The 15,563-nt window shown below is 34.6% G+C and overlaps 1 long non-coding RNA gene across 1 annotated transcript; it reads right to left on the bottom strand.

Annotated features, from left to right (window-relative positions):
* Window positions 1–482: 482 nt before the first annotated feature.
* On the bottom strand, window positions 483–13,838 carry LOC134731984 (uncharacterized). The gene is made up of 3 exons (XR_010114762.1): window positions 13,781–13,838; window positions 6,254–6,427; window positions 483–569 (listed from the first exon to the last, which is right to left on the bottom strand). It is a non-coding gene; the product is annotated as an uncharacterized lncRNA (long non-coding RNA).
* Between the last annotated feature and the right edge of the window lie 1,725 nt (window positions 13,839–15,563).

Genomic DNA, 15,563 nt, shown 5'->3' with positions numbered 1-15,563 from the left:
CTTATTATGTTAAATGCAATATTGCAAGAACTGTAAAGTATTCAGCATAGTTTCCTTCTAGAGAACTGAGACCTAGTCACAAGCAAGGTTTACTATAAGTAGAAAATCTAATAACAAAAATAAAAGGAATTTAGAAAGGAAATTGATGATTAACTGTCAAGGAGCTATAGGGTCAAAAAGGAAGCTTCTAAAAGTAAAGATATTCAGGATTCAAAAAGGCTGGGGGGAAAGGAGAGGTATTCTATTATTGTGCTTAAAGACTACACAGTTGCAAATTACATATTAAAGATTGTATTAATAGAAAACAGTTATTGTTAAATGAATAGTTATAGTGAATAAAAGTAAGATTTTGATAAGAGATAAATACGGAAATGATTAACAGCAGTTAACTAGATTAATTAATGTCAATTAAATATACTGAATTCACTGAAGCCTTTACATAAATCAGAACTCTTTTTTTTTTCATGAGAAATTCTTGTAATGGGTTGGAGTGTTTTTGTTAGACTTGATTGCTCCTTTCACTCAGCAACTCTGATCTTGTTGAGCAGTTGTGATAAGGCCAGCTGCATCTGAAATGAGCATGTATCAGTATTGTAACACCTTTAGGTCTATCACCCCTACAAAACCCTTGTCACTTTAGTTTAATTGCAAATTCCCTGGAGAGCCTCCTCTAATGACCCATTTACATTAAAGCTTTTAAATTAGATTTCAATCTTAATTTCACTTGAAATGTTACCCTGGAGTAATCATTCCATTATAAATCATTTTATTTGATTTTATGGAATTGCTCAATTACAAGAGAAGTATTGAAATAAAGTGCAGCTATATTGAGACAAGCAGAGAGACAAAAGCAGAGTCTGTTTGACTTTGGGAAAATGTTATCAGTCAGGGCAAAACTTAGTCATTTATAAGCCACACAATGTCTTACAGCACTGAACTGTGGGATATTTTGTACCAGAGAGAATTGGAGTAGTCAGACAGTTTGAATGGATATTAAGGCTTTAAACTTGTGCAGGAAGCATAGAAGAACGCCAAGATCATTCCAGATCAAGGCAGGATGCTTATGTCTTTTCTGGACAAATTGCTGACCCCAAGAGGCCATCTTTAAGACAGAGTAGCATTTCAGAAATTACCTTCCTCTTTAAGTCTGTATTGCATTTTTACGTGTATGTGCTATTGAGTCTCCTTTGATTGACGGCTCCCGTAGTACATATTATTTAGGCTTCATTCTCTGCATGGCAACTTTCCTATACACTTAACATGAGAACTTTCTCACAAGGTCTTTTTAACCTACTTTAGGATGGGTCAAGATGCTTTTTGTTATTTAAAACTATGCCACAATACATTCTTCAGTTAACAGATATAAAAAGGAAAAGAAGGAAAGACAGACAGGACTTTTAATATGGATAAGTAGTAAACAAATGTTAGAATTGGAAGGGACTGCAAATACAAAAGTCCAACCACCAAATTTTAGAAGAGGTTGCTGAAACTTAGAGTTAAGTTACTTGTTCCCTTTGGGTTCAGTAACAATTCTATTACTAGCAGAGCAAGAAGTATTAATTAGGAACTTCAACGTATTTTTTCTCTATAATGTCAATATTTCACTCTAACAATACAGACTTCTTTAAGAAATTTCAAAAGAGTTTCCTTAAATTCTCTGTAAAGAAATGAAATGATGACTGTAAACACGAAATAACTATAAGGCGTTGTCATAGGATACAGATTGTGTCATTTATAATTTTTTTTCAAGATTTTCCTGTGGGGCCTGACACCAGGTTAATTTTTAAGTAAATGTACTGCATGTACTTATAAGAATGTATATTGTCTATTTGTTGCATTCTGGGTTCTATTTGTTTATTCATTCATATATTCAGGAAACATTTAATATCTACTGTGTTCCAAGCACTCAGCTAGGCAGTGGGATGGGGGCTATAACAGTGAACCAGAAAACAAAAAATCCATGACTTCTGTCAGCTTGTTAATATTATCAGACTTTCTATGGTCTTACTAATTTTTGTTCTTTTTAAGAACTGATTTTCTGAGAGACAAGTGTTATTATATCCTGCTATGATTATGGATATGTCATTGCTTAGAATTCTGTCAGTTTTTGCTTTAATTCCTTCAGGTAAGTTTTTAAGTGAAGACAAACATGATTGATATAGCTCATCAGTGAACTGCACCTTTTATGTTTAGGAATGTCCCTGTCTTGATGATTTTTGCCAAAATTGTATTTTATCCAATATTAACGTGTAGAGAACAGCTTTCCTTTGAGTTGTGTGAAATATCTTTTAATAATCCTTTGTCTTAAATTTTTGTGTTATTTTCTTTCTTTTAAACAACATACAGGCGTTTTTTGTTGTTTTTCTATTTTATTTCAAGCTCCTAAGCACAGCATTTTGTCAGCTCCATTTTTGTTTCTGGTAATCTTTCTACTTTATGCACCCATTTTCCTTTTCTAGTCTGTGTTGAGGATTCCTTAGGTCTGGTGCACAAATATTGTCCTGAGATTTTTCTTTGGATGCCATATTTACTCCTAAATTTATTGTTTTATTTTGCGAATCTACATCTTCCAGTAGCTTCTTAAAAGAAACCATATATGTAGTAAGTATGTGATATTTTATATATTTGGAAATTTTCTTTTTTGGCTTCATTCATGTTTGATTGATAGTTTGGTTGGGTATAGAAATTATTTTCTCTTTGAATTTTTAATTGCTGCCTTGTCTTCTAGCTCCCAGTGTTGTTCCTGAAAATCTAATGCCATCTGACTCGTATTTCTTTGTTGTTTTTATCTTTTTAGAAGGTGTTAGTACTGCAAACTTTCAAATGGAATAATTGGCTGGCTAGGGTGGGAAGGGGTTTTGTTGAACATACACATTTTCAACCAATTCCCCTATTTTTAGCCCTTGCTTTACTCTCCTTCTACCATGTTACACTACATCATGTATTTTTATTTCTTGATGCCTTTTAGGTTTCTGCCTCACCAATAAGCATGCTTTGCATTATATAATTATCCTAAATTTGTGTGGTAATGTTCTCCTCTGCATTGAATCAATTATCATTATCATACCTCTCTTCTAACATTTGTTGATAACTTCTTGTTCCCTGTTGTGCCTTCTCCTACTCAATTTGTCTTTAAGAGTTTATATAATTTTATTTCTTTATTTTGATGGAATCTCAGGAAAGGTTGATGCTAAATCCACATGTTCATTATGCTATATTTAAATATTTAAGCAGAAGTCCATTGGATATGTTCAAGAATTTGCTTTTATTACTGCTAAAATCTTGGCCAGAATATTTCTGTGAGTTGGGGAGGTTGGTTTGCGTGTGTATGTGTGTGGAGCAGAGGGGTTGGAATGTGTTTTTCCACATCGATCCAGTTTGGCGTATTTATTCTTTTATTTTTATTTCTTATCGAATCCTTCACAGAGGAAGAAACTGAGACTCAGGGATAATAAATCACTAACTGAAGACAACAAAATCATGTCAAGTTGCAGAGTCCATATCTGGCTCCACAGCAAATGCACAATACAAATTATATTTATGGGTAATGATTAATTACTTAAAATGACAACAAGTGTGTCTGTGAATAGCAAATAGTTTCACCCACCAATGGTCTGACTTGTGAAGTGTCATTGTTTTTAATTTACTTACACTCAACTTTCCACCGTCTATTGTTTGGATTCCCATCCTTTGTACTAAGATTTTTATAACAATAGATTTTGCCTTTTTGATTATAGACACAACCATACATTATAGAGGGTAATTTATGATGAAGAGACAGTTAAATGTGATCTAACTAGTTTACTGTGGCATGGTTCCATAATCAATCTACATAATTAACAATTAGATATATCTGATGGAGTAATGTAGCAGTATAATAGAGAAGCATAGGTCAAACTCACTCAGGGAGCCACTTCCAGCCCATACTGCATCGTGGAGACAACTAACAGCTTTCAGGTACTCATATTTTGTATATAGTCTTAATTAATCCCTTCTATGTCTTTTCCATTTTTTTTTTCCTTTTTTCTCTCTTCTTTCCTTTTTTCCTTTCTTTCTTCCCTTTCTTGGGAACTATTCCTCCAAAACTGTGTTCAGGGTAGGCAGGTAGCATCAAATAATTCAGAAGCTTTTGGGTCATTATAAGAACTTTACCATAAGCACTGTACCCAGATAGTGAATACACGTTTGCTGAGTGAATAAATAAATTGATAAGTCATTGTATATTTATTGGCACCTTCCATGATACATACATAGACACTGAGTCTCAACACCATTGATGCTGACTACCATGCTGGAACTCTGCACTGGCATCGTTACCTGAATCAGACAGGTTTCCCTGCAGTGCCTATTTCTGAATTGAAGCCTCACTCTAGTGTTTTTGATTGGGATAGTCCATATTCTTGCTTCACAGCAGCCTGGCAGGAAGCGTATCTGACTTCTATGTCAGAGAGATAAGTATTTATAAGGAGGAAAAACAAACAAACAAACAAACAAACAAGAAGTGTATTCAAAGGAAATGGGTGGCTAAAAGGTATGACACATTTCTTCCAAAACCACCAATTCAAATTTAAAAAGATAAACACCATGCTTGCCATCAAAACCGAACTTTGTGTGAATTTGCCTGTCAATCATTTGTTTGTGGTCTCTTGTCTAGTGTAGGATTTTTCATTCTATATATAAAAGTGAAGTAATACTATTAATATATGAAAAAATAATTGAGACAGCTAGCATGTCCTTCAGAACAATGGCAGAGAGTAGACTTCCACAGCTCTAAGCTCATTATCTCAGTAGCTAGAGTCATTTTTAATCTACTCAGATCTGCCAGCAATATCATATATAACATCATGGCTTGTCTCATATGTGCTTTATATAGTCTTATAACAAAACTATGCTGAAAGATAAATGAAATAATAACTTTCTGCCTAACTAAAATTTCTAAAAAAGTGGTGCTTACAGCTTAGAAAAGTTTTACTTGGGCAGAAAGAAAAGATGGAATTAATAAACTTGGAGAATAGATCCAAAGCATCCCTCATATATTCAGTGATACCCTATTCTTTTCCTCCATCTCCCCTAGACTTTTCAGCAGTTGAGTTTTGAGCCCCACCCTTGCTTCATAGGAATCCTGAATGCATGTCTAGAAAAAAAGTCCTTTTTAAGAGCTCCTCTTTTGAACTATTGCCCAATAAATATGTCATTTTCTACATTATAAAATTAGTACCCAGAAATTAATGTGTAGCCATCTTTTACTTATTTACTATAAATTATGTTACTGAAACATCATTGAGACCATGATTAAATTATCATGGCATGATAAGTTGGCCTTTCCCATCTTGTGGTTGAACTACTCCTATGTCTACCCTGGAGGAAATTTAGGGTTTTCTATCTCCCAGAATTGAACGTTTCCTCTGTGTTTCAGACACTATCCTCATGTTTAGGGAGTAAATGAGTTTTGAAAAGAGAGCATCATATCATCATTATGGTGTGGTTTCTTGGCCTCAAGACAAGAAAGCGATTACAACCTCTGAATAGTTCTAATGGTGGATTGTTCTTGAGGGCAAGTCTGAATGCATCTTGCTTTTTCTCTAGCCCTCAGTCTTTTACTCTATCCAAAATTCAAATAGAGAAAAGAGATGATTTGTTGTGAATTATTTTAGCAGTAGCAGTTAGCATCAGCTTTGGGAAAAACATTTCTTCAGATTTTGTGACATACATATCTCCTCTTGGTCTGATTTTTTTTCACTCATTAATAAATTCTTGGTTAAAAGTTTTGAATTTTGACCCTCAATCTTGGCATCTTCATCTTGATGAGTGGCTAGGACCATCAGGCTACACCCATCCCTTCCCCAAATAGGAGAGCTGATTATGTACAACATAGGCTATCTGCAAATAATTATAACTACTACTCAAGATTTCCAAGAGCGTGTGCACTATGGAATTATCACTTGGGTTGGCCAATTTTCACAAGGTGCATAGAGCTAACATTACAAAGCCTCCCAATGTCATGCCATAATAGAAGCCAGATCTCGTGTCGAGAATACCTGACTAGAAAAAAGCATTGTTAACAGATAATTAACTGCCCCCCAAAACCCATCTCTTCTTCTTTTCAGAAGTAGAATTCCTTCAGTGCCTAGCTGGAGGAGTCATTTTTCAGCCTCTTTGCAGCTAGGTGTGTTCATGTGACTAAAATAATTAGACGTGAGTGCAAGAGATTTGTATAACTTCTAGATAAAATCCATAAAAGGAATCTGCTTACTCTCTCCTTCCTCTTGCCACGAGCTAGAAGTGGTACTAATGAGTAGGCTTTAATCATCAAATGTGGAGATCATCTGGATAGTAAAGTGACAAGACAGAAGGAGTCTAGGTGCCTAGATGGCTTCATGGAGCAGAGTTGTCATATGTGTCCTAGACCACATGTCTCTTCACTGCCCTGAGGGAGAGAAATGAATGTCTTATGTTATTTACACTTGTAACATTTTCTACCAAGGAGTTTGGTTTGTAGCTTAATCAATACAGCATGGAATGTAAAAACAAGTCTTTGTTTACTTTCCAGTATTTTTTCAATTACTAGAAGACTGAATACTATGATAGAAAGATCATGACATATTAATGTTAAACAGATTTGATGTGACTCTAAGTCTTGCAACTTTTGGAGCTGTATGATCTTGAACACATTATTTAGTGTCCTTAAACCTCAGTTTCCTTATCTTTGGAGAGAGTATATTAGTAGCTGTTTCATAGGGCTCTGGTGAGTTCAGCAATTTCTGCCACATAGTGGGTATACGATATATTCCAACTATTATGCTTGTATTATCTATTGCAATTAACCCTAAAATGTGACAATTGTATAGTGGTTGTATTTTATTAAAATAGTCTTTTCATTGAGAGACACACATTGGAACATTTACCAATGAAATTAAAAATAAACAGCTATGGATTCACCATAATTGGTTTCTCAGCCTCCATTCTCTATCTTATCCAGTCTTACCTTCCTCCAGCCTCTAGATTTAGCTTCCTACATGTTGGTTTTACGTTTTTAAAAAGTTATTTACTTGTTTTATTATTATTATGTTTTGGGACCTCTTTATAGACTCTGGATAAATGTCCATTATCAGATGTGAGATTTGCAAATATTTTCTCTTAGTATGTGGCTTATATTTTCATTCTCTTAACAGTACCATTTGAGGAGTAGGCATTCTTAATTTTGATGAAGTCCAGTTGATTATCTTTTGCTTTTACATATTGTGTTTTTAGTGGGTGTCCAAGTAATCTATGCTTAACCTAAGGTTACAAAGATTTCGTCTATATTTTCTTCTAGCAGTTTTATATTTTTAAGTTTTATATTTCTGTGATCCATTTAAGAGTTCATTTTTACATATGATACATATACATATTCAATTTTTACAGCACCATTTGTTGAAATACCATTCTTTCTCCACTGAAATGTCTTTGCACCTTTGTGAAAAATTAATTGACAGCAGATTTGTGGATCTATTTCTGTGTTCTCTGTTCTGTTCCATTGATCCACTTATGTATATTTATGGCAATTCCACTCTGTCTTGAGAACAGTAGCTTTATAATAAGACTTGAAATGAAGTAGTGTAAGTCCTCCAACTTTATTCTTCTTTTTAAAAGTTGGTTTGGCTATTCTAAGGCTTTTGCATTTCCATATGGATCATAGAATCAGCTTTTCAATTTCTGTAAAAAGCCTGCTGTAATTATGATTTGAATTACATTGAATCTATTGATCAAACTGGGGAGAATTGAAATCTTAATATTTAGTCTGCATTTACAGGCAATGGTACATCACTCTATTTATTTAGGTTATCTTTTTTTACTCCCAAAATGTTTTTGCAGTTTTGGTGTACAATTCTTACACATCACTTATCAGATATACTCCTAAGTATTTCAGGTTTTTGATGCTATTGTAAATGCTATTTTAAAAATTTTATTTTCTGATTTGTAGTATATAGAAACCCAATTTAATTTTGCATATGTGTCTTGTAGTCTGTAACCTTGCTAAATTCATATATTAGTTCTAGTAGCTTTCTTATAGATTCTACAGTGTTTTCCATAGAAATGATCACATCATCTATGAATAAACACAGTTGTCTCCTGGCAATCTGGATTCCTTTTATTTCTTTTTATTGCCTCAATGCCCTGAGTAGGTCTCTAGCATAATATTAAATAGAAGTGATTAGAGAGGACATCTTTGTCATGCTCCTTTTCTTTGGGGAAGTATTCAGTTGTTCAACATCAACTATGTTGTTAGCCATAGGGTTTTCACAGATACTCTGTTAGATTGAGAAAGTTCACTACTGTATTAGGCCATTCTTGTGTCAGGTATATAAAAACATACCTGAGAATGGGTAATTTATAAACAAAAGAGGCTTAATTGGCTCATGGTTCTGCAGGCTGTACAGGAAGCATGATGCTGGCATCTGCTTGGTCTCTGGTGAGTCCATAACAATGCCTTTAAATAAATTTTTTCTATTTCACTAAAATTGTTGAATTTCTTAGCATAAACTTAATCATAATATTCCTTTATTATTCTTTTAATATCTGTCAAACATGTAGTGGTGTCACCTCATTCCAGATATTGGCAATTTGTGTCTTTTATGCTTTTTTCCTCATCAATTTGGGTACAGGTTTCTCAATTATATCAACCTCAAAGAACAGATGCTGATTTTATTGATATACTCTATTTCCTATTTCACTGATTTCTGTTCTAATCTTTATTGTTTCCTCTTCTTTTTCTTGTCTTGTTTTGCATCTGACTTGGTCTTTTTCCCCCCAGTCTATTAATGGTCTTAATCAAAAGTAAGGTCTTTGACTTGACATGCTTCTTCTTCTTTAATATAGGTGTTACATCGTTGCTATACATTTTCCTCTAATTACTGCTTTAGTGGCATCCTACAAATACTGATATGTTTTGTTTCCATTTTTATTCAGTTGAAAATACTTTTGAATTTCTCTTTTGATTTACTCTTCATTGATGAGTTTTTAAAAATGTTTTACTTACTTTTTATATTTTGGGGGATTTTACAGATACCTTTCTGTTGTTAATTTCTGAATTAGGTCCATTTTGGTCAGAAAACATACATTGTATTACTTACAGTTTTAAAATTTACTAAGCCTTTATTAATGGCTCAAAGTATGGTTTATTTTGGTAAATGTTCTATCTGCATTTGAAAAGTGTCTTTGCTGTTGTTGAATGGTATATTTTATATATGTCTATTAAATCAAATTAGTTAATAGTATTGTTCAAGTCACCTATATTCTTAGTGATATTCTGTCTATATTTTCTTTCAATTACGGGAGAGGGGTGTTCAAAACTCCAAATGTAATTGTGGATTTGTCAAAATCTCATTGAAGTTCTGTCTGTTTTTGCTTCATGTATTTTGAATCTCTATTAGCGGGACATAAACATTTAGGACTGTATGTCTTCTTGATGACTTAACTGCGATTTCCTTATGAAATGACCAACTTTGTCTCTTTTAGTAATATTTCCTCTGAAATCTATTTAGCCAGATATTAATATAGGCACTCCATCTTTCTTTACTTTTGATTAGTGTTAGCATAGTCTATATATTTTAATCCTTCTACTTTTAACCTAGTTAAGTCTTTATATTTAAAGCTTAGCTCCTTTAGGCAACATATGGTTGGGTCTTGCTTTTTATATCCAATGAGAAAAATATCTGCTTTTTGGTTGGTGGGGTTATACTACTTATATATAAAGGAGTTTTTCTATTGTTGGGTTTAAAATTATCATCTTGGTACTTGTTTTCTATTTGTTTCAACTGACATTTGTTCTCTTTTTCTCTATTTTTCTGCTTGCTTGTGAATTGAGTATTTTGTGATTATTTTGTATCTTTTATTAGTTTATTAGCTATAATTTGATAGGGATGTGCATGTGTGTGTATGTGTGTATTTAGTGGCTATGTTAGAATTTTGAGGGCTCTTATGTCTTCTATAGATCTAGTATCATTATTCTTCTGCCTGAAGTAATTCTTTTAACTATTTCGCAGTTCTGGTCTTATAGTGATCAATTATTTTAGCTTTCACACATTAAAATGGTTTTTTAACTACATTTTTAAATGATTTCTTTGCAGGTCATAAAATTCCACATTGAGAGCTTTTTTCTCTCAGTACTTCAAAGATGTTGCTCTACTATCTTCTGGCTTTGCAATTATTTTCTAATAAGAAACCTGAAGCTGTTCTTATCTTTGTTTTTCTATACATAATGTGTGTCTTTTTTCTGGATGCTTTTAAGATATTTTAATCCCTGATTTTAAACAATTAGATTATGTGGTACTCAGGTGTAATTTCTCTTCAGGTTCTTGCACTTGCATTAGGTGAATTTCTTGGATCAGGGGGTCTATAGTTTTCATCAAATTTGGGAAACAGCCCCACTTGTTAAAATATTTTTTCTGTTCCCTTCTCACTCACTGCCCTTTTGGGGACTCCAAGTACATGTATATTATAATACTTAAGTTTTTCCCACAGGTCTCTGATGCTCTGTTCAGTTTTTTCAGTCTTTTGTTCTTTATTTTATTTAATTTCCATGGCTGTGTCTTTGAGTTCCACCTCAAGGTCACTGTGTTTTTATTCTGCTGTGTGGAAAGCAGTTGATCTATTTGTATGAAAAAGAAAATATTGTCTCCAGCTGATGCACATCTCCATCAGAGTGTTGCATGTAAGCAAAACACAGCACAAGCTGGATCTTATCCTCCCTCGCTCCTTCATCTACAAATCTATATAAGGCCAGACCCTATTTTGCAGTACAGAAACCACACAAGTTTATGTTTTGGCCCTGTATATCCTATAGTCCATGAATAAAACACTAGACCTAAGTAGTTGTGTGGGGAAGCCTTAGAATTTTTAGGAAAAAGACATTGGATTTTAAAGCATTAAACTGTTCCAGAGCCTGGAAAAAGAATGAAAACTTCAAATTGCTATTATGAAATACATGTATATTGATATCAAAGGCCCAAAATAAATCCATATATGCACATACACTGAAACTACCAATGATCTCACAAACAAATATTAATGCAAAATCCAAAATAAAAGACTAGCAATAGTACCTAGCAGGATACTAAAAAAATAATATGCTCTGGGCAAATGGGGCTTATCTCAAGCATGCAAGGCTGGTTCAGTATTAGCAAATCTATTAATATAATTATAATAGATTAGAAGAGAAGAACTCTATGATCCTCCAAAAAGATGCTGAAATGTATTTGATAAAATTCAGCATTTATTCCTGACTAAAATAAACAAATGAACAAATTCAATAAAGTAAGAATAGATATTGCAGTAGCATGATAATCACACCCTCACATACCTTAACCCTCAAACCAACATAATTTTTTTTTTTTTTTTTTTTTTTTTGAGACAGAGTCTCGCTCTGTCGCCCAGGCTGGAGTGCAGTAGCGCCATCTCGGCTCACTGCAAGCTCCGCCTCCTCGGTTCACACCATTCTCCTGCCTCAGCCTCCCGAGTAGCTGGGAATACAGGCACCCACCACCACGCCCAGCTAATTTTTTGTATTTTTTAGTAGAGACAGTGTTTCACCGTGTTAGCCAGGATGGTCTCGATCTCCTGACCTCGTGATCTGCCTGCCTTGGCCTCCCAAAGTGCTGGGATTACAGGTGTGAGCCACCATGCCCAGCCCCAACATCATTTTTTAATGATAAATCATTCCAGTGAAAGTCAGGGACAAGATAAAAATTCCCACTATAATCAATTATAGAACAATAAATTTGAGGTATAATAATTGGAACGAAGAAGAGAAAGTCATTATATTTAGGATATAGTGTTACATCCCTGGAAAACAATCATATGGAAAAATATTACAAGGAAAAGAAATCAGTAAGTTGATAAAACAAGAAAAAAATAGTCCTTGTATACCTATAAGTAATGAACAGGAAATATTATGAAAGAAGAGTTGATTTCTAAAAGTTGGTTGATAAAAATTAATTATAAAATAAGTTTATTGCTAAGAATTGTAGGTTGCATTTCCAGTAGCAACAGAAATAATACAAATCTTTTAAAACCAACTTCAAAAGAAATGAGCAAGAGATAACAAAGAGCTTCAGAGAGCTATGAAGAAACAAAAGAACAAAAAAAAAGCATGTTTTCTTGTAAGAAGACAATATTAAAATATGGTAATCTTCATAAATTAATCTGTGTATTGACCTCATTCTCGATAAGTTTATAAGCAAGAATTTGAAAGCATATTTAGTTTGAGAACTAACTATCACAAACCAAAGTTTATATAAGAAAAATGCATTGGCAAGAATAATCAGCAAAATTTTGAGGGAAAAAAAGAGTAATTAAGGAAGACTACATTTACCAATCATCAAGTCATATTACAAAATTAAAGTGATTAAAACAGAATAGTAGTGACACTTGATACCAGTAAGCCTCGCTTATGGAGAAAAATAAAACCATATATACTGCTAATGGGAGTATAGAAGCCTGTATCTTTCATGAGGGGAAATATAGCAAAATCGATCAAAGTTGTCAAAGCATATAGCTTTTGACCCACCAAGTCTACTACTAGATAGTTATTCTACAAATATATTTCCACAGGTTTAAATAGTTTATAATCAGTATATTTCACAGTATTTTAAAAAATAGCAATGGACTAGAAGCAATGAGAATTTCAGTGATGGTGGACTGGTTAAGTAGTTTATTGTAAATTCATGCAATGGAATCCTAAGTGCCCATTAAAAGCAATGATGCTATCTCATATGTAATCCTATAGCTAATACACATTGTTAAGTGAAAAAAAAATAGACATAAAACATTACGTATAGCATGCTATCATTTGTGAAAAACAACGTAATTAGCATTGTTGTATATATTGATATGTGAAGATTATCCCTAATACAGAAGAAAACAAGGAATAATTGTTACCTCTGGTGCAGGGGACTGGGTGGTCCAAGGACTTCAGCTGGAGATTAATTTATCACAGAATGTTTGTCTGCTTCTCTTGAATTTTTTTTTTTTTTTGAGACGGAGTCTCACTCTGTTGCCCAGGCTGGAGTGCAGTGGCGCAATCTCGGCTCACTGCAAGCTACGCCTCCCGGGTTCACGCCATTCTCCTGCCTCAGCCTCTCGGAGTAGCTGGGACTGCAGGCGCCCGCCACCATGCCCGGCTAATTTTTTTTGTATTTTTAGTAGAGACGGGGTTTCACTGTGGTCTCGATCTCCTGACCTCGTGATCCGCCCACCTCGGCCTCCCAAAGTGCTGGGATTACAAGCGTGAGCCACTGCGCCCGGACTTCTCTTGAATTTTGTATCATATACGTGTGTCAGAGGTCTTTGAACCAGAGCAACTCCATCTTGAATAGGAGCTAGGTAAAATGTGACTGAGACCTACTGGGCTGTATTCCCAGATGGTTAAGGCATTCTAAGTCACAGGATGAGATAGGAAGTCGGCACAAAATACAGGCCATAAAGACCTTGCTGATACAACAGATTGCAGTAAAGAAGCTAGCTAAAACCCACCAAAACCAAGAGAATGACAAGAGTGACCTCTCTTGTCCTCACAGCTACACTCCCACCAGCACCATGACAGCAAATGCCATGACAATGTCAGGAAGTTACCCTATATGGCCTGAAAAGGGGAGGCATGAATAATCCACGCCTTGTTTAGCATATCATCAAGAAATAACCATAAAAATGGGCAACCTGGGCTGCTCTATCTATGGAGTAGCCATTCTTTATTCCTTTACTTTCTTAATAAACTTGCTTTCACTTTACTCTGTGGACTCACCCTGAATTCTTTCTTGTGGGAGATCCAAGAACCCTCTCTTGGGGTGTGGATTGGGGCCTCTTTCCTGTAACACGTGCATTACCTTAGTTAAAAAAAAATCATTATTTGATTAACAGACTAAAGAATAATGCACACAGTAGGCTAATTTATATTGTCCCTCATTTATTGTGTATCCTAGAATATTAGAAAGCAATGTGTGTAAACAGCCTTGATATTTTATTGATTTATTTTTAGTATAAATGATCTTGTCATGCTCTATTCTGGACACATGAGTTAACCTTCGTTCTCCAAGGAGAATCTGAGCTCTTGTTCCTTCCCATGACTCCACTAACCTTACTGAAGCTGCTTAACAGTGAGTTATGCAAGTCAGCACTTTGGCTAGTTTTCCTTAGGACAGATAGATCTCACCTGGATCCTTATATGTAAATCAACCGTCATTTAACAAAAGATTTTTTAATATTAAGCCTGTACATTGTAATGTAAGGCAAATTAAATTCTCAGAGTATTTTTATAGTCATTCAATACTGATTTACGGTGTGTGCCTGTGGGATACTAGACTCTCCCCATTTGGAGTTGAGACCAGTGCGGCTTTTAGAGTAAGGTCTCTCCTGACTTGGAACCCAAAACCAAGAGGAGCCCAGTTCTCAGTGGATGTCAGGGAACCGCCTCCTGCAGAATTAGAGGGAGGTTGATTTCCACAGTGGCAAAGTGTAAAGAAAATTTTTTTGCTCCCCTGAGAGAAGCCCCCAAAAGGAAGTAATTCATGAAAAAGGTAATTACCAATTAAATAGTAAATGTGCTACTTGGCCTCTAAGAAGAATTAAATATATTTACACTTCGAAAAGAAGCAATTAGTTGTAGTTGATTCACTAAGGAAAGTGCCAGACCAGGACAGAGGAAAGAGTGTAAATAGATGAAGATAGAGAGATTTATTATTAAATTAAAGTCCCTTAATTACTGCAAATGTTAAATATGCAGTTTTCTGACATTTAAATGATGCTTTTCACCAAAATGAAAATGAATTGTCCACCTTGGATTCCTACTTCTTAGGCAGCATGTAAATGTCAGTCCTAAATTAAAGTTAACTAGTTTCTGCTATACATTAAAAAAATTAATTAGAATCAATAAACCATTTTCTTAAAAAATTGAAGTCTTTAAAATGTTCTAGTCCAAACATTCAGCCAGTTCCCTAAAAGGAAGAAACTGTCGAAGTTTCCCTTAGGTTTAAGTGTAAGGGGAGACCTCTGTCTCTAAGGCACCATCTGTAAAGCCAAGAACAAACAGGGTGGCAAACCAGGAAGAGAACTCCAGACTCCCAGCTGTGGCCAGTGCCTTTTAAACTTACTCTCTCTTCCCTGGCCTTTCAATGTCCCCAAGTGATTGAAGATTTGTTCTGGTATTAGAAGCACATTTCTTTTAGGATATAATAGAGCTCCCTCTTATGAATGAACTACTGTGTGCTAAGAGCTTAATATATATGTCCTATTTCAGCCTCATAAGAGCCCTCCAAAGTAAGTTTTATGATCATTATTTGATACAACCCAGACAGAATGGCTGACTTTCCGAGGTCAAGAGCCTTAGAGAGAGCTGGGATTCCAACTTGGAACTCTCTGCCACAACATCATACTGCCACCGTTACAATACGATGAAAAGAGAGCAATAATAATAAACTTCAAAATTTTTTTAACAATCTGCCCTGAATCATAACTTTAGAGAACACTACAGTCGTGTTAAAATATTTCTGGCTGTATAGTCTCCTAACGTATCCCAGAGATGCTGGAAG

This window comes from Symphalangus syndactylus, chromosome 1 (assembly GCF_028878055.3).
Source record: "Symphalangus syndactylus isolate Jambi chromosome 1, NHGRI_mSymSyn1-v2.1_pri, whole genome shotgun sequence".
NCBI classification, from domain to species: domain Eukaryota; kingdom Metazoa; phylum Chordata; class Mammalia; order Primates; family Hylobatidae; genus Symphalangus; species Symphalangus syndactylus.
The sequence above is the reverse complement of the archived record's forward strand: the minus strand, read 5'-3'. Positions and strand labels throughout refer to the sequence as shown.